At 44.7% G+C, this 27,061-nt stretch overlaps 1 protein-coding gene across 2 annotated transcripts in view; it reads left to right on the top strand.

Moving 5' to 3' along the window:
* The first annotated feature begins 7,308 nt into the window (after positions 1 to 7,308).
* The window catches only part of LOC120908535 (PTB domain-containing adapter protein ced-6), a 28,050-nt gene continuing 8,297 nt past the window's right edge, over positions 7,309 to 27,061 (top strand). The window contains exons 1-2 of one of the 2 annotated variants that reach the window (XM_040319650.1): positions 7,309 to 7,463; positions 8,801 to 9,356. The gene's annotated coding sequence lies outside the window, so the exon portion shown is untranslated. The remainder of the gene's footprint in view (positions 7,464 to 8,800; positions 9,357 to 27,061) is intronic. The other variant, XM_040319651.1, reaches the window with a different exon arrangement.

Raw genomic sequence — 27,061 nt, 5'->3', positions numbered from 1 at the left:
AAGATTACTGGATAACAACAACACAGTTCCCTAGCAAAATCTGATATATAGGAAACGATTATTGAATCCGTTCAGTCAGCGAGCAAGGAGAAGTGTACCAAGCGAACCAAATATGAATTTATTCTAAAAGTGAGGAATTTATCAGAGTGCCAGTGCATATTTCCTTTGCTCCTGTTCAACAGACCATCGAAATATCTCAAATATCGAGTAAAATTGTGAAAATTTTGGATAAAGTTAGTAGTGAGTACATAAAAACATCATCAAAGCATCCAGTTTGTTATGCATCTAACTGTCAAACCAGGGTTTCTTCCTATTTTCGTTTTTAGACGTCAAATTGCACTGGATAAGCCCACCTGATATATCAACTCACTTTGCATTTAACCTTTGTTTCTATGACCAAAAATATGCTAAAACAACGACGAAAAGCAAACCATCAACCGAGAGAAATGAACGCGACGAACTTTGAACAAAAAGAATAACGACCAAGCTTCGATGTTCTTTTATTCCTGAGACGCAACTGTACAAGTTCACAATTTTCGATCGCTTATATACTACCGTACGCCAGTACTGTCGAACCCAAACAGCAAAACATTGCTTATTCTTAACAAAATACACCCCCATCTTTATGACCACCTACCCGGGTAGGTCATACATTTTGTATGAGAAATTGCTCTTTTGCGTGGTAAATTGATCATATCTTCTGTTTTAGTTATTGAAATAACTTCAAATTTTCAAGGAAGCTTGAAGTCAGGTGTATCTTGAGGACCGCCTGTATATGAAAAATAATTTGGGAAATTCCTATGTTTTAATACTGGAGAGAACATAGTTTTATGCTGCTTTCCTGAAAATTTGAAGTTGTTTCAATTATTAAAACAGAAGATATGATCAATTTACCATTCAGAAATGCAAACTCCCATACAAAATGTATGACCTACCCGGGTAGGTGGTCATAGAATTGAGGGTGTATTTTTGGTCATAGAAACGAAGTTTAAATGGTTGCGTTATCAACAGTGCTCCTGCTGAAATCTGCCAATATAATCTGGCCACACTGGCCCGCAGGGCAAAAGCTCGCTCGAAAGGTCAATAACCGTCGCAAAACGTCAAAAACGACCGTCGCCAGCGCCTCGAAATCGTTGCGAGTTTCGCTCGCTGGCGACGTCGGTTTGCAGTACATGCGACGCCAGTTTTGACGTTTTGCGACGGTTTTGCGACGGTGGCCGCCAAAAAGCTCCTTGCCTTGTGGGCAAAGTGACCAGAAATACCGATGTATATGTATATCTAGGGTTTGAAGGAAAAAATCTCAATTTTTTAATCATTGAACTGTAAAACTCAGCCAAACAATCAAATCAGTGTAAATAATCCAGCGAAAATCAAATGACAGCACGTATGATAAAATCGTATCCAATGGAGCACTGCACCCAAGCGCCACAGATTAAGCTTAAACTACTGGAAAATTGAATATCTATAGGAAAAAAATGAAAGCTTCACAGCTTCATTGGTTTGATCAATAGATGGCGTATTACAACTCATCATTATATTGCTATCCTTTTCTTGCAATGTGTTTCGACAAATTTCATCTTATGACCTATATATCCTTCTAACTTTCTGAGCAAAAATCTATATGAATGGTCGTGTGGTCAGATACGTGGGTATCAACACCAACGACCATTACTCAAATCTCACTTGCTACAGTGGTGGTGGTTTCCATTGGAGTTTAGTATTTAAACAATCGTATCCCCGTTCTAGTTCTAGCGATGCATAACTTCAATGCGAAACCATACAACAGTACAGAGGAAATGAGAAAGCTCTCCTCCAAGCGATGAAGCTCAACTGGTTGGGGTATCCCACCAACAGAAAGCGCCACCAGCTTTTTCGCTATTTTTAGAATGCATGAGTCGTTTGCCGCCTGCTATACGAAGTCTTTCTATATTCCGTTTAGGTAGAGAACTTGAGTCGTTTAGAAGCCGTTTAGTGGTCGTTTAGTGGATTTGTGGCACTTGGGCAGCGGCTCTAAGGTCGCGTGGAGGCCCGAGAAAAAGAACTTGCCACCATTGAGAAGAAAATGTGCATCTTAGTCCTTCTTTGGCTTAGAATTGACCTAAGTCCTAGTACAATTTTCAGATCAACACTTCAGAAAGACCTTCATTTGTGTAACCGCTGAACCAAATCTAATCCGTATCCTAGGTAAAGGATGCATATTCTTTTGAAATGGAACTTTCATCTTGCGCATTAGTAACCCCTCCCCTTCATCCTTTCAACACTTCTTTCGCTTTCACTTCTTTTAACTCGAGTTAAGTTTCGAGTTTTAACCTACCGAAAACTACCGATAAAATTTTGATGAGCCTACCGAAAACTGCCAAAATAATCTGGTCACACTGGTGAGATGCGTGCGTCATAAAACGTTCAGGGCTGGAATGAAGGCTGATTACCTTGAGGGTTGATTGTTTGTTTTTGGTGTTCGATGTTTCGAATGGACCAGTTTTACGTAAATTTCACGTTGCCGGGTAAATTTTGCCACTGTGACTTTAAGAAGAGCTACTAATCATAAATACGTTCTTCTGTTCAAGGAACAGGCTATCAGTATTAGTTTTATTACATATTTTTATATGAAGTGTGCATTTTTAAGGCCGGGCTACATTGGTCGTACTCGCAAGTGTAATTTTTATTTTCACTAGCGCATCTGGCGACGACCAGCGCAAGCTAGATGTCGGTATAATTTATGTGTCAAAATTATTCATACTTGGTGTCTCATCATGTTTCGAGCAGGCTACTTGTATGCCGTATGAAATGTTTATAAACGTCCATAAATTGCAACAAAATAGGCCGTTAATTGTTGTTGATGGATAAATCGTCATTCATACAAAGCGCTAGGCAACATTTTTCCCCATCTTCCAACATCTTTCCATCATTGGGTAAAATTATAGCCTCCTGGACCCAAAACACTTTTTGACAGATAAATTATACCAGCCTCTAGCTTCGACCCGCCGCCGCTAGATGGCGTACGCGTTCACAAAAATTACACTCAGGAGTACGATCAATGTAGCCCGGCCTTTATGTTTTTCTTTGATCAAATTTGCAAATTTCCATCCCTATGTTTTTATTAAATCGCTCCACTTTGTTCAGCGTTTAATGATGTTATCTAATTATGTGTAAGCTCGTATCACTTCTCTGCCAATTAACAGTCAGCAATGGACCAATGTTGTATGCGGATAATGGCCTTGTGGTAAAAATTGTGAAGTCGTACGACCTAGAACCATGTTCGGTATGGGTTCATGCCTTGTATGGATCCATAAAAGAGGCGATAAAGTTTATAAAAAAAAGACAAGAGACGATTCCAGTTCAACTCCGGAAAGCAGGTTCGATAAGTACTACTTAAAACTGATGGGAATCGTTCGGATTAGTGTTTAAAAATACTAATGCTACGTAGTATTTGGAACTTAGAATTCTAATCATAAAGGGGATTCGAATCTCCGAACCCAATCCCACTTTGGTTTTCAAAGCGGTAGGTGGGGGGAGAGGGAGAATTTTCTACTAGGAACTACTTTGCTGTTACGACAAACGTATGTAACATATGTATAGAAAATGGCTTTTGCCAAGTAAATTTCATTTGTTGCTTAAACATTCTCATAAAACCCCTTTACTTAAATTATTCACGTTTCTCTCGAGCAAGAATGCTATCAATTTTTTTTTTTTGCAACGATTAGTACGTTTCTCATCGCAAGTTTCCAATCATTTTCCAATACATCCTATTAGGATCGAATTGCAATCGTCCAATGTCCTGAATCATCTGAAGTACATTGCATAGGCCATCACTGGGAATGCTCCGACTCTTTCCAACTCCGGCTTTGACTCCGGATTGCTCCAAATGCGAATGGTGTTTCCTTTTTTTGTCGGTTTCGGAATTAGCCGGTGATCTTTAGTCTTCCAAACCGTGAATGAAGCTCCGCGACTTTAAGGACTGTATAAGGTTTTCGTAAACGTTAAGAATTGTTTAGCCTCTTTCTAAACTCCCTTATCCTCGTAAAGAATCCCCATCCGAGATAAGGGAAATTTTTCCTAGTCTTTTTCGTTCAGTATATCCATGCAGTTTTAATAAACCGACGTTTGATTATGACGAGAGTGCTCGCTTGCTCACATTTCCGAAACTCTTTGAAACGAAATTCTGATTCACACAATGTTTAAGAAAAAAGGAAATCTGTACACAAACATCATTCCGGCGATGTAGGTGAAGGCGGCCAAGCAACCCTCATCTGCATAATTTCACGTTTTTGCGATACCACCCTCCCTCCTCAAGTTCATTGTTGTCTACCGTACGTCTACCGTCGAGTCTGTTGCTTTTTCTCGAGATAATAGTACAACAATGTACATTGCTTGCACGCGTGTTACTTTCAGCCTGACGGCGGGAAAGGTGAAAGTCAATCCCTTGTCAAGAAAATGTGATAACCAACAATAACCTAAGCAAAATTATAAATCAAATACAGGAATATTATTTGTACACACACAAAAAAAACAATACATCTCAACACCACTATCTTCATCATGTTCATGTTTTTTTATTGGATCACTTGCACTGAATTTCTCTCAACAGGCAAATGTCTCCCCGTGCATCCAAAAATAACCTCCTCCGGATGGGCAGGGCGTGCTACTAAAGCAAGGTAACAACAGGGACAAGGCCCTTATCGAAACAAGATCCGGAAATAAGCAATAGAGCGTCAAATCAGTGGAAAGATCCCGCGCACACCCGAGCAGTCCACGACCACGAGCAAAAGCATCAATCTGTCCAAGATGATAATGATAACAATCGTGCCGTGGCGCGGAGTATTGGGACCACTTCTCGGTAGGGCCAAACCCTCAACCGACAACCATAATAAAGAAATCAAACCACGGAACCCGTGTCGTTATTGTTGGAGGCACACCGCTCGGGGAGGGTTACCATTTCTCCATCAATTACCCTGCCCAGTCAGTATTCGTGATGCACCTTCCGAACGGAGGACTGCATTGATAGGCATCTCGTATCTCGTTGGTTCATTGGCTGGTAGTGTCGCTTTTGTGGCAAATAGCAACAGCATTGTGCAGCTTAGGTGCGATCATTTTCAACATTTAAGGTTGATTTTTAATTTTTCATTCATTTTAGCCTTTAACAGTGCATGACAAAAATAGAAGCTTCTAATTTTCATTTATTAACGAGCTGCTAAATCACGTCGTTTACAGCACAACTTAATAGTGCCATTCCATTGTTCAATGGTTTTATCGATTTTTAACTACTTCGTGCGCTGCCAAACAGTGCCAAAAGGCTAATGCAGCTGTTTAAAACTCGTCTCACCCAAAGGTTTACACTACAACCAAATAAAAAACCACCCTGCACGTGCTGCTGCCCAGAGTAGCACTTTAACAACGACTTGCGGCAAATTACCTTCCCCACCGACAGTTACAGTTACGCTGACGCTAATGGTAAATTTATTACTCTGTAATCATGAACTTGTCGAAAATGCGTCCAAGCCAATCATGCCTGGAACGGTTGCTGTCTGTGCGACACTTTATTCACGCCATCCATGTGCCATTTCCCGCTGGTGCGCAAAACTGCAGAGAAACGTGGTCCGGTAGGCGCTGCCATAGGCCTCTGATCCCCCCCTTCCCCGCCCCATGGGCAAACTGATTGTTTTCCCTTTCTTCTCTCTCTTGCATTTCTTTGTTTTCTATCTTTTTTGTTTGGCGTTCATCTCACCCCCCCCCCCCCCCGACATTCCCCGCAATTGCAAGCGTGGTACGTACGAGTGACGTGTGTGTGATTTGAATGCACATCACGCTGCACGACGGCGCTGCACGGGAAAAATGCATACGACGGGAGGGGTTGGGGCAAGAGAGACGATGTAAATAATTCAACGACAGCAACGCGTTTCGCGTGCATCGCGAGCCCTGGTTTTTGTTTTTTTGTCGCTGTGTAACTAGACTACGAACTACCGGGGACGAGAGTAGTTAGGCGATCCTCTCGATCGCTCCAGCTTATTTGGCGAATGATCGGCACAGCTCGGTGATTGCTATTCAGGAAATGCCACACTTCCAGCTGAGCTTTTTTTCGCATTAAATTCTCCCCATTCCTCCCCTATTCCCTTCAACTCCTCCTTCGAAGCTTTTTTGCACGAGATTGGGATCGTGTTTGGTTTGAAGCAGTCAACACCACTGTACGTTCCTATGCTGGCACCACAAGTGCACACGAAAGGGGTGGGTTTGCAGTTGTATGTACGCGTGTGCACGCGTCTGTATGTGTGTGTGTGTGTGCGTGTGCGTCCAATCCGGGCAGGGTGTGATTGTTTTAGCCGTCCTCGGTGTGCGTGAGCTTATGTTTTGTATACAAAAAGGTAACAGGGGGTTGCAATGGCTTCGTGCGTGGAACATACAGTGCGTGATGGAAAAGGTGTTACAAGTGCTAATGGAGCATTCTTTTTTGTTTTACTTGGATTAAAAATGTAATTTAAAAAACTTAAGAAACTACTCAGAAGAGGTAATATAATGCTATAAAACAAGCTGTAGCTACATATTTCAAAGGTACTGTTAGTGGAGCACATCCTTCTAGAAGGTGATCATCACGATCGGTTCCGTATTAGTGCGATCGCCAACATTCTCTCCGCATAAAGACGGTATATACCCAGTAGTGCAAAAGAATTTGAATAATTTATATTTATTTTTCAATTGTGTGGGTTTTATTATTATATGAATTAATATCAATAAAACAATTGGAATTAATTCATGACCATAAAAAATAGCATACATTTGGTCTACTTTTGATTATGTGTTTCAATCTGAAGAGAAAACCAATGTAATCATTCTTTAATATATAATTTATAGTAAATTATTTGCTTAAAATATTACTAAAACAAATATGCTTCTATTCCACCCCACACGATCGTATGATCATGTTCAGCATGCCTTACCAAATGCTGGCGTGTTTGAACTGGGCTTAAGCATGCACCAATGGTTCGGTTCCAGCGCATTTGCCAGCGTGATCTTGCCTTTTCCAGGGGAAGGGCAAACGCACAATGATCTCGATCGTGGCAGTAGAAGTCCAAAAGATAATTGATGCAAACAATAGTGATGATGAATCAAGTGCTGGTTAAATCCCTTGTACACTTTTCACAGTAAATGATGATTTTTGCACGGCTCGTTCTATAAATTCTTGCTATACTTGTAGCATTCAGCTACTTAAAATTGAATAAAATTTCGCTTCAATATTTTTTTCCCACTCCTGCAGCTCACATCAGCTCACCGTGCGGGGTGCAAATCTCACAACCTTCCCTACACGGTGCAGAGCCGTGGCCAGTCCGCCAGCGCTTTCAGTGTGTCCGTACGTGTGTTTCGCCGCTGTCGTCGTTGTGTGTTACCTTGTTGATGCTGCTGCCAGCCCTGCTACCCGCAACACCGTGAACCGTATCTCCATACCCACCGTTCTCACCGTGTGCTCACCCGTACGTGTCTCATTTGTTGTTTGCCGTTTAGTGCTTCCATCATCCATCGAAACCGTCGCCATTATTACGCACATTCACCTGCTGCCTTTTTTGGCACACAGCATCTCCTACATTCTTACCTGTGGCAGCCAAGCTTCATCCCCATTCTTCCGTGATCGTCGTTCCCAGCAGCGCACTATCGGTCGCTTTGTGTAAAAACCCGCACACACACAGACATACACTCAATTTCACCTTTGGTTACAGTGCATTAGGGACAAAATGTACTGTTTTTTTTCGCATCAAAACCCACACCCCGCTGTGTGACGTCGTAGTCAGCTCGCTCATCTCGTCGGACATTAGTCGGTCGGTCGGTCATCACCGTTGTTCCCCCGGTTCCGTTGTGATGATAGTTCTCGAACACAAACTCTGGCCAACATTCGCCCCCGTGTGGCGCTGTAAGATCGTCTAGATAGCGCTGCGCTCCTACCTGTACGACTGCAGCACAAGAGGGTTAACCTTCGGCCCTATTTACTGCTGGCCCTGCGCTCTCCTACCCGCTAACGATCACATCGCAGACCCATTCTCATAATCAAACGCCACACGCGGCACACAATCGTGTCATCAAGATCGTCAGGAGGTTTTTTTTTGGTTTTTTGTCGCCCATTCTCTTCTGCCGCAGATTTGCTCGACGATACACGCACCACGTATCGCGCTGGGTCGCGCAAAAAGCTCGCAAGACGTTTCGGCTCGGAGTTGCAAATTTCGGAGTCTCGCTTGAAGTAGCCGTGTGTCTGTGCCATTGGCGTAATCCAATGTTCTATTGTATCCTATGCAGGTATTGAGCGGGCCTGTGGCACAAAGTGATCTTCGGATTTTTTACATTCTACTCTCAACTTCAACGGTGACGTCGATTAGTACACGATCGTACTCGATCGATCAGCCTCCAGCAGTGCTTTTGTTCGATCGTTTCCTCCTCGACCCGCACATGTCGCCCTTCCCTGCGATCATTAGCAACGTTGGCAGTGGAAGGAATCCGACCGATCGAGCCTAGCACGACACGATTTGTTAGGTTAGGGTCCCGCAAAAAACCCTTTTTTACCTAGCAGCACACAAACACCTTCATTTGCATGCGCTCTCTCTCGGTCTATCGCTCTTTTTGTATCCGCTATCGATAGATCACAGTTCCTTCTCCAGATTACTGACCCCTCTGACCTGCCGTGGCGTGTGAAGACAAACCCGGAGATGCCATCTTTTCCCCCAAAGTGTGTTGTGTGTGTCTGTGTGTCACCTGTGACTTTTATTGTCCTGTTTTTTTTTTCATTGTGTCCCAACCATTCCACTCCTTCCCTTTTTTCCAGGTGCCGCCCCAAAAGCAGCCCAATCGTAGCCGAGTGTGCGTGCGTGCGTTTGTGTTTTGCGTGTGTGCGAGTGTGTGTGCGTGTGTGCTGAGTGTACGTGTGCAACGTGTGTAACGGCGTAAGCTCGGTGTGTGTCTCTCTGTGGATTTGTATGCAGATACAAGTAAAGTGTGTTGTTTTGTAAAGCCACAAAGTGTGTGCAAGTGCGGTTTTTGGCTTTTGTCACAAGATTGTCAGCTTTTTCGGTTCAACCCCTTCCGGGACAAAAAAAGCTCACTCCGCGAGAGCTTTGCGAGAATCTCGGCGTCTGCTGCTGCTGTCGTGTCGAAGAACGTGAATGCTTGGGTTGTCTTTGCTGGTGTGCGTCTTTGCTGGCATTAGGAACAAGCGGGCGAGAAACTAGGAACGGCGAACGTAAACCCTCGTTACACGGGTTCTCTCAAAGCGGGCTATCTTCTATCCTTTCTACGCGACCACCATTCCGGCACCGTACGGGCAGACAAGGCAGAGAGCCGGCAAGCTTTTGAGCGGTGTTCTGCCAATTGCCAAGTGAGAGGTAAGAATTGATATTTTATTCGTAATAGTAGTATTAAAGTATGAAACATTCTCTTGTTGGACCTATGTTTTGGCCAATTCTGACCAGTTTTAGAAGAAAATTAATCTCTTAATAGAACAAAAAGGCAGTGCCAGAGTTAATTTACTTTAAAAGTATCTTCGGAAATGGAATTAATTATTAGCTACAGAATTACATTTCACTCGACGAATCTACTCGTTATTAGTGTTAGGAGCTTGTAATCGAGCCTACCCAATTTTGATTCCGTATTCGGGATCAATTTGGGAACCGATTCTGATGCTGGAATCGATCCCGATTCCGGAGTCGATTACGGAGCCGATTCTGGAGTCGATTCCGGAGTCGATTCCGGAGCCGATTCCGGAGCCAGTTTTGTAGCCGATTTTGGAGTTGACTCCAGAGCCGATTCCGGGGTCGGCTTCGGAATCGATTCCGGGATTGGAACCAGCTCTAAAATCAGTATCGGCTCCGGAATCGGAATCGACTTTGGATTCGCAATTTGCTCCGGTAACGGAATCAGGAATGACTCCAGAACTGGAATTTGCTCCGGAATGAGAATAAGTTCTTCAATTGAAATACGAAATTTCAGAAGCGAAATCAGTTCGGAGTTCTCCTTATCGAGTATTGCACGTTTTTCCATCCCTTCCACTGGTGATAGTAACCCAGTAACTGTCGTCTTCCTCACACGGTACCGACACAATCAGTCCACTTTTGATGGTTGACTTTTAAAAGGGGCGCAAGGTTTTTTTTTGCTTGCCCCACTGACGCCCGGAAGCTTACGCACTGCATGCAAATATCCCCTTCGTGTGACGGTTGCGAATCTTTCTCCTTTCTCTGCATGTCCCACACTCCCTTCGCCGGTTCTTCCCGCTGGAAGGAGCTGTTGTTTACACGCTTTGCTCACGTCTCCTTGGCAAACTGGAAGCCGCAAGCCACTTCCTCGAGCCCTCCGCGTGACTGGCCGGGCCAGGCGGACGTTAGGTAATAGATTAACCAAACCTGGCGTGTGCTTTTGGTGTGTGTGTGTGTGTGTGTGTGTGTGTATGTGTATGGCTATCCTCACTTGCCGCTGTCGGTGTCGCGATGCTTTTGCTCAACAATGGCTATCGGTTTTGTTTATTTTTACCTTTTGCTTTGGTTCCTTTTTTTGTGAAATATAAACCCGCGGTTATAAGGCGCTACGGCACGCCAAACGTCACCGAGTTGCGGTGTGGCTGTCTTTCTTTTCCTTTCTCACACCTATTCGAATGTTTATATGCTTTCTTCTATACCGTAAAAGGCCAACCCGATATCTCCCTCTCTCTCGTTCTCTCTCTCTCTTTCTCTCTGTTTCCTCTCTCTACCGCGTTTGTGTGTGTGTGTGTGGTTGCACGTTTTGCCGAACGACGGGGACGGCTGTACGCAATCATAATGGCGCCATATGCGATCGTGATCGTGTGCGTGAGGAGCTGGATAGAGAGTTCCAGCAAACCACACTAGCAAACACCAGCAGCAGCGTAAAAAAGAGTGCTGGAACTTTCTCTTCTCCAGCTGCTGTCGGTGGCCGCAACTCTATATTGGCCGCCCCAGTGGGCATGGGATGTTTGTTTGCGGTCGTGCGGGGTTCACGTTTAAAAGCGGTGCAGCAAGCTGTTTTGGCGCTCAGCCACGCCGGCACGGTTTTGGCCATTTTGGATGCTGCCGGGGTAATGACGAAATGACGGCGCCATCGATCAGATCGGTACACATTTGTTCGTGTTTTTCGATCTAGAAAGAGTGAGAGAGAGAGAGAGAAAAAGAGAGTCACACACAGCCGGAATAGAGCGCTCAAGCGCTCAATATTCTTTGGAGCTTTTTCGCCGTGGAAAATGCCGCTCCACTGTGTCTATTCCGTAGTTTATTCCAAGCTGTGTGTGTTGGTGCTCTAGGGCATCACCCCAACTAATCACCAACACATTGGAACCATTTCTGCCGGGTGTTAAAAAAGACGATGCCATTAGTGCATCGTACTAGGTCCCGATCGGTTGTGTAACACCAAAGCCCAGCGACCGGGTAAGATCAAACGCGTGACGGAATAAAACGAGCCAAGCAGACACACGATCATTTGGTAATCTTTGGTTTGATAAATTATTCTAGTTCGGCTGTTTGATTGATTGTCGTTCGAATCATTCTACTTTGAGGCTCCCTTTTCTTTGTTACGCTTGCAGGCTAACGCTTAATGATATACAGCAGCCAGGTAGGTGGATGCACAGCACGTATGTAAAGAGCGTACAATTGCATTTTTGTTTTCTTTCTTACTACGCCTCCACGTGAACCATCAACTGTTCGTTTTCCATTTGCGATAAACCACACCGCCTTTACGGGCTGCAATCAGGGAACAAAGAGACTTCACCGCATATCGTCTAGCTAGTCGTCGGTCGAATAGGCACCAACCTGGTGCGATATGTGTAAGCACCACGTCTAGTACCACGTCTTAAGCTAAGTGATCGTGTGCAAGATCATGTTGAATGCCGTCAGCTTCTCGCCGTTGTCCCTCTTGCACGAAACACGCTGCAAACGTATGTGAACACTATGCCGTAAAACTTTGATTGCTATAGCGTCCCTCTGTGAACAATAAAAAAGTCATCCCCCTGCCGCATCGAGTCCGGGAATAGAAGAAGTGAAAGCAGGGAGATAAACCTTCCCACATATACGTGTGATGTGGTGGTGGGTTTTGTTAGCTGTTAAAACTATCACCACGCGAAAGATTGGCTGGGGGCGTTTGCTGTTTTTTTTTTTTTGTGTTTGTGTTGTGAACTGTTCCATCATCTTTCCAGCAAAGGTTGCCTGTGTGGTGCTCTAACGGAGAGAAAGGTTATTTGCATTTTACTAATGAACTGAACTACTGCTTGACATTAATGTCCCAAAAAAAAAGACACAGTATTTCACAAACCGGTATAAAACACTCTTCCAGGAACCATTTTTATTCTATCAACATTCAAACGAGCACGTGTATTAAATTTTTCCTGCTTGAGTCAGCTGATTTAAGCCACAGCCACACACATTCCATTTGCGTTGCGTATTGGCAGCGTAACCCGCTGATAGGGAGTTGCCTTGCTGCCTATGCTGCCGCTTGCTCCATATGTGCATAGATGGAATGACTTTTTTTCGTTGTTGTTGTTGTTTGCTGGTGTACTCTCTTCTGATCGTTTTATAATCACAGCTGTGATTGCACGTGTTACTGTTTTTTTCTCTCCTTTTTTTGATAATCCAAACCCAGCGATCGGTTGCCTTAAAGTGCCCGAGTTGTGTAACTGATTAACTAACGAAGCTACTAATGCGTTGAACATCATCTCGTCCGGAGCTCTCTCTCTCTCTTACTCCTGGCTACGCCGGGCATGCCATTGGGCTATTTTTAAGGCATTCTGTTAATGATATTTGGTTGAATACAAAAAGCTTTTCTACATTCAACTGTGAAAGCAAGAATTCTCCTTCACAACAACCACCAAAACCCACCCGACTCTAGCGTAAATCATTTTGACTGCAGTTTCGTAAAGCCTTCATCCTAACAATCGTACTAAGACGGGTAAGACCCTAACAGACTATCCCCCAACAGCTGGAATGAACTCTGCAACCGAAACAAAGCCACACCGTTCGTCTACTCCACCTCCACGCTCGCCTAGTCAAAACGGATCGACACACGTAATGATAGTAGTTTGCCGATTGTAAATCTAAATGACTTGCCGACCTGCTGGACGATGATGATGATGATCGTTAATCAATTCGCCGTCTCGCCATTGATTGATTGATTGCAAAGTGCAGCGGTGCGGAAAAACGATGGGTTTTTGTTTCTGGGCTGGATGGGAAAACGGTAAGCAAAAGAGGCAACAAAAAGAGTGGCGGCCAGAGGATATGGATTTGAGAGACGGTGGTGGACGTTTGGATTTTTTGAACATTGAAGACCAAAAAAATTAAGGTGGAATTCGAGCTAGAGAGCTTTTAGTTAGTCGCAGCAACTCTCAATGAATGCTAAAAACGACACATCATGCTTAACATCTTAAGCCACTCTGATCACCATTGTTATCAGTGTTCTAAACTCAAAACTCCAACATCACCTTGCTATTATCCCACCCAACAACAAAAACATAACCTCCCCAAAATACCCCTTTCAAGCAAATGCGCTGACGTGACCGAAAATTGCAGCTTCCAGTACTAACCCATAGTTCACTCGAAACAAAAAAACACACAAACATGCCTCTTTCATGCCGGCACTAAAAGTATGTTTCGCTAAAAAAAGGGTAATTTTTTGCTATCAAATGTATTCGTACAACAACCAAAATAATGCCTTCCATGTCCATGCCTTTCAAGTCCACAGGCCACAAATCGCTTTCATGTGTTGTTTCTTGGCACGGCCCGGCTTCAACACAAAACAACATTGCATCTCCCAGCATCTGGTTCCCACAGCTCGCAGACTACACGTTTTCGACACAAGTGACGTGCACAGAGCTCTGGGCCGGCTAAACAAGTGGTGGTGGTGCCTTTGAAGAAGGACTACCGAAGAAACTACGTCAGCAAACAAGCAAATGCGGTGTGTTTGGGGAACTCGCTGAGTTGCTGCCCAATGAAGCAGTTGAGTTGAGGTGTCATTTTTGGCAAAAAAAAGAAGATATACATTTCTCTTCAATATTTTCAAATTACTTCAATAAATGAAGTTATTTCGTTTTTTTGGAGATCACTAGATTGATCTTAACTGCGTTGTATTTATCTGGTAACTTGGCATATGATCTTCAGGCAGTTTGCCAACTTGGAAAGATTTATAAGAGTTATAGAGGAAAATTATGTGATATCTTTCTTTAGGACACTTAAATTCAAGTTTTTAGCAGTTCCATTTAATATGAAGATCACCACCAACAATGATCATGATCTTCGTATGAAATTAAAAAGCTTGAACACTGTTATAACCAACAATAGTTAAATACTACTAACCCTTTATCCACACACACAGAAACACAGAAAAAAGTATACACAGTCCTCTACTCACACAGTAGAACATAAATAAACTGGCTGGAATCAATCCACAGGTAGCTCTCCTCGGATCGTATTTCACCCAGAATCGTGCCGTGTTTGCTGTCTACTACTGACTACTCCTTCGCAGCCCACCTCCCCAACCTCCGCACTCTCGCTGTCAACGCTGAATTGTTTGTTTGCTACCCTGTACGGGCAATTGTGTTCCTTTTGGTCATGGCCGCCGATCTAGCCAACCGTGCCACCACGGTTCCCCTGTACACGACGTGCGATCAATCGAACGGGGAAGGTGAAGGTGTGTGTGTGTTTGTGTGTGGTTTTTGCAGCATTTTTGCATCGCATTGGCCATGATCGAGCGGCGTCACCATTCCTCGCTGTGTGTAGGGGGCTTGTTTGGTTCGTGCAGGGGAGGGTTTGTTCTGGTCAGCTGACAATGAGCTTCAGCATTTCGAATTTCGCATGCCGAACGTTCTAACCGATCACGGGAAGGGCAGGGAAGGTGTCCTTTGGTGTTGTGTGAGTCACGGAACATGGTGAATTGTGTACGATTGGTAACCCTAAACACAAAACTGGCCTGCTTGTGATCGTGATCGACTATCGGTTTGGAACGGTTCTGACCATACAAACGGGTACACGAGCCATGGGGGGTTTATTGACGTTTTATTAACATTGTATAATGTAACAGTAAACTAAAGCGAGCATACAAAATCGCTTAACGAAGTGTCGAAATTTATTGTTTTATGCAATCCTTTTTTCCACCGAAAAAAAGCCTCTCATTTACATTTTTCGCATCCGCTTTTCGGTTCGTTGTGGTGGAGCACAATGTTTGAATAAACTAAAAAAAAATCAGCATCCTTCACCAGATTATAGCGATAACGGCGAGCATAAAGATCCGCACACGAGATCCAATCAGTTCGTTGCATAACGGTTTGTCTTTAGTGTGCGGGCGTTAGCGAACAATATACTGAGCTTTGTTTCTTTAGCTCTGAAGCTTTTGCTTTAAAGTAACTCCGTTCGTGCCTTTGTTTGCTTCATCAATATTATACTCGCGAACGGAACCGCGTCACATATTGTCTATGTGTGTGTGTTTGTGTTTATGTATGTTTGAGGAGAAGTCCCTCCTTCCAAACCGGTCGCTGAAAATCGCATTCTTTACACAAACGCGACGCACCATTGAAAACGCGAGATGACAAACAAACGGTTCGGATTCGGTACAGCCCTATAGCTCATGGGAATATTAAACACGCAAGGCAAATAGGCAAAACCCAACCCCCACAGCAAGCCAGCCACCACAGCCGCACTGGAGGTGTCTCTTTGTGCGAGCAAAGCTGGTGTCACCCTACCGCCAAACGACACCAAACAGTCGAGGCGAGAACGGTTCCCGAACGGATTCGAGTTCTGTGCAAATTCAGCAGAAACTATACAAATAAACCTCACCTGCCCGGTGCATGCCGGAGAGGCTGGGAACGTTCCCTAACAGTACCCCCCCCCCCCCTCCCCAGCACACCGGAGAGCAACGGGGTGTGGAAGGCAAGCTATCTTAATTAGAACCGGCTTGGACATGGTTCTGAAAGCTTTAGCACAGCCGCACACACGCACACAGCGTTGGGAAAGGGGTGGCTGAAGCTTTTGGCTTTTGTGTGACGGTGAAAACACAACACCAACACACAGACACACAAATACACAGAAAATAACACCCGTGTGTGCGTGCGTTTGAGCGGATGCATCGATGAAGCCTTAACATCAGCTGGTTTGTTGCAAGCTGGGCAGGCCAGGAAGCGGGGGGACGTGAAGCACACGAATACGCCAATAGAATGATGCGGAACAAATTACACAACGCACACCGTGAAAAAGAAGGTGTTTTTTGAATTAATCGACGATTTGGCACGCAAACGGGGGCATTATTTCCAGAGCTTGCGTTGCTTGCGCTGAAAATTCTTCACATTCTTCTCGCGTGATGATGATCGTTAATAGATGTGTTTTTATAGTTTTGTGTGAGTACTATGTTTGCACATATTTTACAAGAATTTTGTCATTTTTTTTAACAAAAAATAACATTAAATACCTTTTATCTCTACCAGTTGTCGTTGAGCTCTTGTAAGAGCTAAAAGTAAAGAGATCCGGTTCGAAGGACCATTTTAATTTTGATCGTTTTCATCGCTTTTTCTATGTTCTATGGTCACAATCTATATGAAACTCTTTTCTTTAGTAGTGTAGATGCCATTAATTCTCATTGAACGAAGCTTGTTTTCCAATTGCGAAACAGTGATTAACTTGAACAACTTAATAGCCTTTTTAACTAACACCAGGTTGTGCTAATGAAAACGGTTCTCCCTCAACACAGACACAATCGCTCACCGCATTCCATCCGAGTAGCTAATCTTGTGCGCATCTTGCTGCACGTCTCAACTCAGCGAACGTCTCGCCGTGCATCGCCGCGTGCATATCAATGATCGAAGATCGCAGATAAGTGATGCATCGGTCGGGGTAGATGCGTTGCAGCAGACGTGCGGACGGTCGGTCGGAAACGATCATTTGCATAAATTAGTTAAAGATGAATGAAGCTGTTAAACGACACTGCATGGGAGAGAGAGGGAGATAGAAGGTTTGATGCGTGGCGAAATTCTTTAACCATGATCCTTTCGCCCCGGAATGCGAACGGTATCATCAACGTCGTCGTCGTCGTCGGTGTGTGAGTGTGTGCTATGCATGCATTCGCTTACACCGAACGTTTGTGGTGGAATGCAACTGCAGCTCCAACGAAGCGAGTTTCATCTTCTTAGAACGCCAGCAATGTCTCGCAACAAACAGCAAACATCAACGCTCTTGAGAATGATCATATGACCATAGGATGATCACCATGAAATGCAAACAGACGCCGTGTGCCTTATTCGGTGGTGATGCGATGATGTGATATCGACGTTCAAACCACTCGAGTGCCAAATTTGTCCTTCAAAGCAACGAATCCACATCGGTAGTGTAGTACGGCACGGCCGTGCACTCACCTGACCGGACCTGGACTGACCTGGCCCGGCAAGCGGCAAACTGCGTCACGTTGTGAGTTTGAAAATGCGTGCCCGAAACGCCGCTTCCAGCATATTTCCATACACCGTTTGGAGAGCGGAGGGCATCAAACATACGCAACAAACCTCTCCAGCCCTCCCGGTTGCGGTTGGGTAAGGTCCAAAATAAAAACTGAAAAACCGGTTCCAACGCACACACACACACACACAAACACGGAGCATTTGCCTTCTTGTGCGGCTCCTGTGAGGCAGGCGAGTGAGGCCGTTTATTTTTATGAGAGTCTCTAACTTTAATCTAGCTGTTTGTTTTCGTTGATGTTTGCTGTCAGGGGCTGTGTGTGTATGTGTGTGTGTTGTTGCGGTGGTTGCGTCTTGTCGTGCAAACAGCTGAACCTTTGGCGTCTTTTTTGATGATGGCGACGCGGATATTGCTTTGTTGAACATTTTCAAACTTTTATTATTGTTTTGTTTTATTACTTGAGTTGCTTCGTTAGCATTTTATTTTACATGTTTTACATAGATTTTAGCTAACTTTTGTTTGTTTTTTTATTTTTATCATTCGTTGTGTTGATTTCTAAACTTTCAGTTAATGTTACTGTTGTTTTTGTTATTGGTTGCTTTTGTTTTTAACTTTTTCTGTTTTCGTTTAACGTGGCTTTATTTTATACGCTCTTTTGTGTATTTTTTATTTGTGTATACTTTTTTTCTATTCTTGTTACTGTTTTTACATTTTGCATAACTAAACAATCACTTTACCACACTCACGAACACAACATTCATTTATGACCATATGACGCACTGTATTCATCACCAGCAGACAATATTTTAGGACGCTAGCCAAGGTCAAAAGCTCAACCGTCTTCGCACAATCGAAGCAAGGAAGTGGTAAGCCCACTTCGCCTTATCCCTTTACGAAACTGCGTCGCAGCGTTGGCACTCTAGCAAGCTCTATAAAGCACTCTAGCACTGTGTCTGGGACGGTAAAACCCGGCTCGTGCGGTCTAACGATGGATTACGACAGGAAAAGAAGAATCCCGTCTTAGCTAGCGATTGTTGTAGAACAGGTTTTTTTTTTCTTCTCTCTATTAAAACTTCTAAATCCTTCATCATCCACCCTCACTTGCGAGAGTGTGATTGGAGATGTAGAGGGCAAAAGAGAGAGAATACACCGAGCAAAATATTGCCCTCCGTTTGTCCTTTCGGCTGAGTGGCGGCTGGCTGGAAAGGAACGGAGGAAGCCCCATGATAAAAATAAATACGTCCTTCCCCGTGCCCATTCTGTCCGAGGGAGGGATGGAATGTAAATATTTGCATCATCCGTCGTAATCTTGCTTCGACCGTTTTGATCGTCCCGATCCGTTTTGAAGCATATGCAGGCGCGTGCACCTGACGACACACCACCAGCGATCGAGTGCGATCGTATGCCGAGAAAGAGAGAGATAGCGAGCTAAGATTGATTTCCGCGATAACGGGAAGGGAATTTATGGTACCTAGGGCCCCGGCGGAAGTCGGCGGAACAGTTTCGAATTTGTTATTTGTTTATTGGCAAACAATAGCAGCAGCCATCACGCCAATCGCCTGTGCCTGGATGTTGACGATGATGCATGCAGGATTACGAAACTGCCTTTCAGTGCATGGCTGTTTGGGCCGCCATTTCTGTCGCTTCCACACAGTGCAGCGCAATGGTGTTTTGGTTTCGGTGCTGCAGGCGGCTTGTGTTTGTTTGTTTTGTTGTTTATATTTCCGCTCTTTTTTACTGCAATCTTGCTCTTGTCGAAGTGCAATTTGTTGCGCTGCCGTACGCTCAGTTGTGTAGCTGTTGGTAAGTTGTATGTAAACTGTAACTTTATTTATGAATTGATTGGGATTTTAATTTGTGCGTCAGCTGCACCTTAAAGTCGATGCATATGAACGATCCTTAATTTTTGAAAAAGTCATTTTAATGCGATTAATAAGACTTTTTCTGACAATAGAAAATATTTTTTTAAACTCGTCAATTGACAGCCATTTAATTCTGTACACCAAAAAAAAAACACTCCATCAACCCATGCAAATTACCACGCCACGCACATACTCGAACCAATTCACACCCAACATTGTGCCCTACCAGTGGTGCATTCGTTGCACCAAATAAACTCAAAAAAGCACACACACACGAGATCCGAACCCTTCTTGCACCACCATCCCCGATCGTTCAAAGCTCCCTCATTTTGCCATTTTCGCATACATGATAATAGAATGCATTTTCACACCGTCGCACACGGGGGCCAATGACCCACTGTTGACCTCCCCGCTGTTCCTCCTTTCCCCCTCCTCCCTCCTGGTGATCTATGGCAGAATGGCAGCAACGGTGTGAAATAATAATAGTAATGATCACCCCCCGGGTATGATGTGCCCGGATGCCCATTACCTGCCCGTTTTTGCCCCAAACATCCACACGAGAATGAAGTAATCGACGGATAATAAACTAACCGCCACAGTCTTGGGAGTATGGACGCGGGCTAGCCAACCAACCACCCACCCACCCACCTCCTCTTTATTAGTAGGTGGTAATGGGTGGCTGTGTGACCGTGTGGAAACTGTCTAACAATAGGCCAACCCAATTTCCATACCAACATTACCGTCCAATTGGTCCACTCAGTAGGCGCTTGCACATATGACCGGGTGTGTGAGAGTGTGTGTTAAAGAGTGAATTGTGCTGTGTCGTTGCTTCGTCGTTATGTGAAGGAAAAAAGTCAATAGCGGCCAATTAGCAAAAGCTTCTCTTTTTTTGCGGGGTCCATCCACCCACACTGTGGTGCTTGGGTGCAACAAACTTTGCAGGTGATGACGACCCCTTGCAGCAGATGTGAAGGTTTCAGAGGGTGGAAGCAAAACGAGATTTCGTGCCTGATTCGTCCGTCTACTAGGGTTAGACCCTTAGGTTCACAACACGCATTTGAGGGATGGTTTACGTGCGATGTCTTCGGGTTGCGCGCCTTATCTTGCATAATTTGACTACTCTCCTGCTACAAAGATGCAAGGATAAGCCACCCATATACCCTCTGCTATTTGTGACAGTGTCGATGGGGGGTGGTAGACAAACGTCGTTGCTTCAGACGCCAACAAGATAAGGTTTTTGTGTGCGGGCTTAGCGTGACCTTAAAACAGGCAACATAGAAGAGTGTCTGACTGAGAAGAGCAGTGCGGGCGGGATGCTTCGTGCGAAAGGTTTTTATCCGTTAGGGCCCTAAGGCGCAGTAAGGCTAGCTTTTAAAGCGGCGCAAGCACATTGTGACGTGATAGACACCTAACACACACCAAGCAGCACGAACATGATGTGAAATTCCACCGTAAAGCTGTAGCTAAAACAAATGTGTCACCAGTTGCATGCTAATGTATGCTTCGGGTTTCCTATCGGACGTGTCGCAATGCAGTGTTGCTAAAGCGTAGCTTTGGCCCGTGCTTTTGAGACACACTTTATGTATTTATGGAGGATGCAGAAATAATGCTACATTGATTAAATTTTGATAATGAAAAGAAACACCTTGAAAACGGCAATGGCCACCGTGTCACCGATGGCAACGCGTACCGATGGCATTGTCTCTTACCCGGGGCGGAAGAGGAGGCAAGCAAACGCGTTGCTGGCCCGGTTTTGGGTTCCAAACACGGTACGAGGTCGGTGGTCTAGAAAAGCCCAAACTAAAACGCCATCATTACTACGTAATGAGGATGAACACCTTGAAGAGGCGGCTCGAAGTCGAAGGTTTTTGGAGCCCTCGATGTCGCAGCTCGTTTGGCCCGCAGCTCGTAGCCTAGCCTTAGCGGAAAATTTCATGAGCGTAACGCAAACGCAAACTAATTATCTTATAGTTTGGAATTTAAGCGTTTTTTTATTTAAGATTTAGTATTTTAATTTGTATTTTTTTCTTTTTTTTTAGGTAAGATGGAAGAGCACTTAAATTTACAATAAAACCTTTTCAAGTAAGGGGAAAAAATTTACGGTATGTCAAGCTATGGAATAAAATAAAACTATTTAAAATGTTTTTTTAAGCAACAATAATCACTTCATTAAACTCGCAATGAAATCTCGAATTGACTCGCTAACGGAATTGAAAATTCCCGTTGCATCTTGCTTGCATCTTGCGTGCATTTCGCGTACCTTGCACAGTATCATAACGCCTCCTCTCTTCCCCTTCTTTGTTGTTTTCTGAATGAAATCTTCAGCAATTACATTTTATCGAGCGAGCTCCAGACGGATTAGTCGCATTCCGGGCTTCATGCATTTTTTGTTGTTTTGTTTTTGCGAGCAAATCGTTCTCATTGTGCATCGCACCATCTCCGCTGCAATCAAGCACCATTCACCACTACCAAAGTGCAGTCCAAAAGTGTATCTCCCCCCTTTATCGCTTGATGCACATCTGCTATAATCAACCACCGGTAGTGGCTGGACACGGTTGGTTTGATGGACCGTTACGATACGATTTGGACAGTTTCTCTCTCTGTCTTGGGGAGCGGTGGTAAGATGAATCATTCATTATTCATTTCACATCGGTTTTAGTTTATTCGATCGGATTTATTTTTTATTTAACCCACCGATCGGACCAAGAAATGATGCATCACTGCAGGGGGCTCTCCATTGTATACAGGCCCGTGAACATGCGGGAGAGGCGAAACAACAACGCTCTAATTAGGTCTTTGTTTTCTGGTCAATTTCTAAACACTGCGCTACTCTGCTTCTGTGTTGCTTGTTGCCAATTATGCAACAGTGCAGCTAAGGGGGGGGGGGTTTGTTTGTGCACTTGTGCATGCTGAAGATAAAAATGCACAACAGACACTGCCACAAAACGACGATCCGTTGGTACGTGATCAACGTACACTAGTGGGTCTTCCGGTAAAGGGGAAAATGAAGGTTTTGGTACAGTGTATTTGATTTGTTTCGGTGCTATTTTTAAAACACGGGATCGATTGTACACGATCCTTTGAATACTTAGGGGTTTCTTTTGAATGAGCGTGATCTTATGGGAGAGTTCATTACCTATTTAAACCCCTCTAAAAACGAGTTAAATACCATTAATATTGTAACCACAGCAAGCAAAGTGGCGCTCATTCAACGCATAAAATCACTTAATAAAACACTAAACTACCTGTTGGAAACAAATATCTTTGCCCTGTGCTTATCCAAATAAGCCACTTTTTTCGCACGATTTCCCCTTAAACTTAAGGGTGACTCTATGTAAACTGCCCTACTAACAACCCCCAGATTTTATGTTTATTATTCGTGCAACATGTGTATTGGCAAGCCCCTTCCCCCGCTGAAGTTGCAGCTCCAAGCTCATTGTTGCCATTGTGATCGTTCTGACGGGAGCAAACAATCGTTTGTTTTTTTTTTTACACTGAGAAACCCGTTGCGACCTTTACGGCGCAGCTTTTTACAGTTAATTAAAAATCAATTCCACCGCATGCAACGATCGGTGATGAATTTACAATAAATCACACGAACGATTATCGAATCGTTCGATTCTCGCGCTGTCACGTACATTCAAGGGCATCGTTTTATTGTGTGGTGTTTTTGTGCCGGTTTGCTGATTGTATTGAAGCAGTGTGGTGCATCATGCTGTACAAACTTGCTGATTGTTTGTAATTTTGTTAAGGAAATTCAAATGCATGAATTGTGTTTTATTTTATCTTCATTATTTAACATCAAAGAGGTTTGCCTAGTTCCCAACGAACTATCAAAATAAGAGCTGCAACTAACGATCTATTCCACCAAGTCAACACGCTCCCTTCGCGGTGGCTCGAAAGATTATCTGCAGATCACGATCACGTTTCATTTGGGATTGCTGTCATCTGCCTTTCCTTCTACTCAGCTACTTTCTCGGATTTGTTTTGCTACTCCAAAAACCACCTCCTTCTGACCCGGTTGCACTGTGAAGATGTCAATTTAGGTTTCACCCCTTTTTGTAGGTTAGATCGACTTCACTGTACCGGAACAATGTCAATGGCTTGCTTCTTGCTGCCGATCATCTTCAGCCGCAGCTAATCGGTGCTGTGCGATCTGAGCTGAAACCAAGGTGAATTTGGCACAGCGGGATGATGTCACGATCGTTCCTATTTGCAGTTACTTTTCCACAAAGTCATCATCTTCCATGATGGAAGGGAGAGCATTAGAGAAGAGAGATCTTTGTGACACATTACGAAGTAAAGATGTAATGAAAAACATCTTCTACATTTTTCTATCTATTAAATCACTCCACCAACTGTTTGGGCCTGGGCATTACAGCACAGCGGTCTCGAAATGGCACCCTGGCATGTTACCCTGCAGGGAAGCAGGAAGTAAATACCAAGCCACAGCCGATCTTGCATTGCATGCGGCCATGGTGGCGTTGCGGGAGAACTAGTTTATTCGTCCCGGCAAAACACGGCCATGTGCTACCCTTATTGCTAATGTGATTATTACTACCCCATCCCAATACACCGCTATTGGACTGCTATCATGGGTCTTGCATGCCAAGCATGCAGCAAGAAATCGCATCACCCTCACTCACTCAGAAATCGCATCACTCCGGCTGATGATGGTGGAGCGCCGTTGGAAAGGTGGAGAGTGGCATCTACCACCGTTTGCGCCGGCCAAAGCAAAGCAGGAAGCCGCAGTCGGGGTCTGTATCGCGTAGCAGTTTCAGGCGCAGTAGCACAGCTTATCACTCTCACGTCAGTCAAACGCGTGGTGGATGGGCGTTATTTTCTGGACAAGTTTTTCCCTCCACTGTTGGAACCGCAACCGGTCCAAATGGCTGCCCCTCCCGCCGATGGACCAGGGCATCGACATTCGCGGGATTACGGTAGAGAGAAGGTTATGATGCTTCGGAGTTTGCTGCTGCAAACTCAGAGCAGTGTTAGCGCTGTTTGCTTCCTTTTGCTATTATTTTACTCGGCAATTGATCGACAGATATAGCGATTGTTTCAATTGAAATTATAACTTATACTACATCAAACAAATGATAAACTATTGCCCTTTCCTGGGCTCTTGCGCGGCTTAAACCCTCTCCCCTCTGTCTAATCACCATCTCCAGTTGAACTGTGTGTTGTTGTGTGCCATCGAAAGGGAAACGCGAGGCAAAGCGCCCTCTCGATGGCATCGGCCAGCGAAATAAGCAACCACAACCTATGCATTCATGTTCCGTCCGACTAAAACACCCACTGTGTGAATGTTGCTAGCCGAGGGAGGGCATTAAGCTGTGGCGCATGTATGTGGTAGGTTATTGCGGCGTGTAATCACATCGTGCGCCGCCACCGTCTGTTTGTGCCGTGGATCGTTGGTGCGCTTCCAGGGCCCTCGCCGTGGAAGGTAATAGCAAAGACGAGCCAAACAAACGCACCCCGCCAAAGGAGAAAGTGATGAGGAACCCTAAAGTCGAGTCGTTGCGGTTTGCCCTGCAGCACGCGTTCCACAGACACAAACACTGCCACCGAGGGTGGTGGAACACACTGCCAGTAGTCGAGCGTGCAGAGTGTGCAAAGGGCTCCAAACAAGGGTGGCCCGTATGTGGGAGCGGAAGGAAGCGTTGTACGGTTGTCGGTTGTGTGCCTTCGCGGTTGTTCCGTGTGCTTACCAGAAGCGCCTGCCAGTGTCCACCCCAGTGTAGTGATGTTGGGGTTTGGTGGGGAGCAGTCCGCGTGATTGGAGCGAATTATGAAATTTCCGGTTTTCCTTGCGCGCGCGGGGGTCAATCGACAGTCTTTGGTGTGTTGACGCGCTCTTCGGTGTCTTCGGCTGGGTGGAATGGAGTGTGTGTGTTTTTTTTTTCGCAGCGTCTTAGTATACACTGCCAAATGGTTGGCGAATGAAATCCGGTTTTTTGGGTTTGGGACGCAGAGTCGTTTCAATAACATTCATTCATAAACAACCGTTGGTTTGGATGTTGGGAACGGGGATCATTAAAGCTTGGGCCTATTAGATGTGTCAAACTAATGTGATCATCTCTAGCTACTGTCATGCCCTTATACTTTAATATTCCGACAGAGGGCGTTGTCTTGGATAGAGAGAATATCATAAGAGGAATTCTTTGAGATAAACACAAAACAATACAAAAAGGTTCATCTATTATTAAATCCTTCACAAATCTGTACCGTTCCGTATCCTTGAAGCTTCTGGTTGAAAGAATTACTCGCGGCTCAAGCGCTGATGATGCTGCAAGCAATGTTCAGCGTGTCCTTGGCTTGCATCTTGCAAAAAATAAACGAGTGAAGCACCAAATTGGACAGGGTAAGCGATAATCACTTAAGAAAATCGTTCTGACTTCAGAAGGACTACATTTAATTACGGTGCTTGCCGTTGACCTTCGCACGGTTGTGGATGATGCCGCACTGGGTAGCCCATCGTGTACCATGAGCGTCGATTGCATCTGGCAGTCGAGTGTGCAATTACACTTTGTTCTATGTGCTGATTATTTCATTATTTCTACACCGACTCATCTTGATGGATGGTCAACTTAGGTCGTATTTTTCCTGAAATTTCACTGCTGCAATTCATTCATACACGACTGTTGATATAAACCACACCAACCGTTGCAGACTCATGTCAGTTCTACCGAAAACAGATTCGTGGCATCCGTCTCTCTATCTAGTTGGCATGCAGCAAAAATGCACTCTTTTTGCTTCTTTGTTCTCCTCTCTCTTTCCCTATCTTCAACATTGCCAACGATGTGATTCTTGGTCAATTCACGTCTTATCAACCTTTCATTCTTCTCTGGGTCGGCATCGAGTCCAGACTGTGATACTGAGAACTCAATCAAACAAATCAACCTTATTCTTCGTTCCATCTTCAACGACGACGAGGAGGCGAGAGCATCAAATGTTCAAATCAGTTCAAATGGTTTAACGCGATTATAGCACACCACATACCCGCCAGCACTGTGTGTCTGTGGAGGGCATCACCACCAAGCCATCAGCGAACAGCGCGACCAACGCAGGCCAAAGGTCCGCCTGCTGTGAAGTGAACCTGATCATTTCAATCATCGAGCATAATTTTTATGACCACAAACAAAATCAGGTCCCTGACAGACACACACTTGGCTGTGGTCACGCGTTGACTTGGCTTATTTTGTTTTGTTTGCACCATTACCACCACTCACCCTGCCAGATAAGTAGTACATCCTTCAGCTGTCCGTGGTGGAACTGGACGGAGCAAAACATCATCATTAAGCGACAAGCGGTACACCGAGTAGAGCGTTGTCGTTTAGGACACTCATATATCCTAACGATCTTGCATTAGGTCGGAAATATCCATCGCCCGTACCCTGTCTCCTGGTCTCTCTCCCCGGGGCTGTTGCGCGTGCGGTTGTATAAATAGAAACCTAACCCGATAATGGCACTCTCCATAAGTGCACTCCAATTCTGGCAAACAACACGAAACGACCACAAACGGCGCACAACGGTGTCGTCCATTTTTGGGGTCGGCGTTGGTGCGCCCACGTTGGTTGACTGCCAAGTAACCAGTACAGCTTACTAAACGACAATAATCGGCCCCAAGAGATGTGACCCAGTGTCCCTGGCCCGCTCCTACCACATGCCTTGTACGTGCTTAATCAATTGGAGCGAATGGATAAATGTGCAGATTGTTGGAAAATTGGACTCTCTCACACACACACACGGCATTATTCAGCCACCGGAACCTGGCGAAAGGCCGTCCGCGTACAGTCCCTT

The sequence above is a fragment of the Anopheles arabiensis genome, chromosome 2 (assembly GCF_016920715.1).
Source record: "Anopheles arabiensis isolate DONGOLA chromosome 2, AaraD3, whole genome shotgun sequence".
In the NCBI taxonomy this organism is placed as follows: Eukaryota; Metazoa; Arthropoda; class Insecta; order Diptera; family Culicidae; genus Anopheles; species Anopheles arabiensis.
The sequence above is the reverse complement of the archived record's forward strand: the minus strand, read 5'-3'. Positions and strand labels throughout refer to the sequence as shown.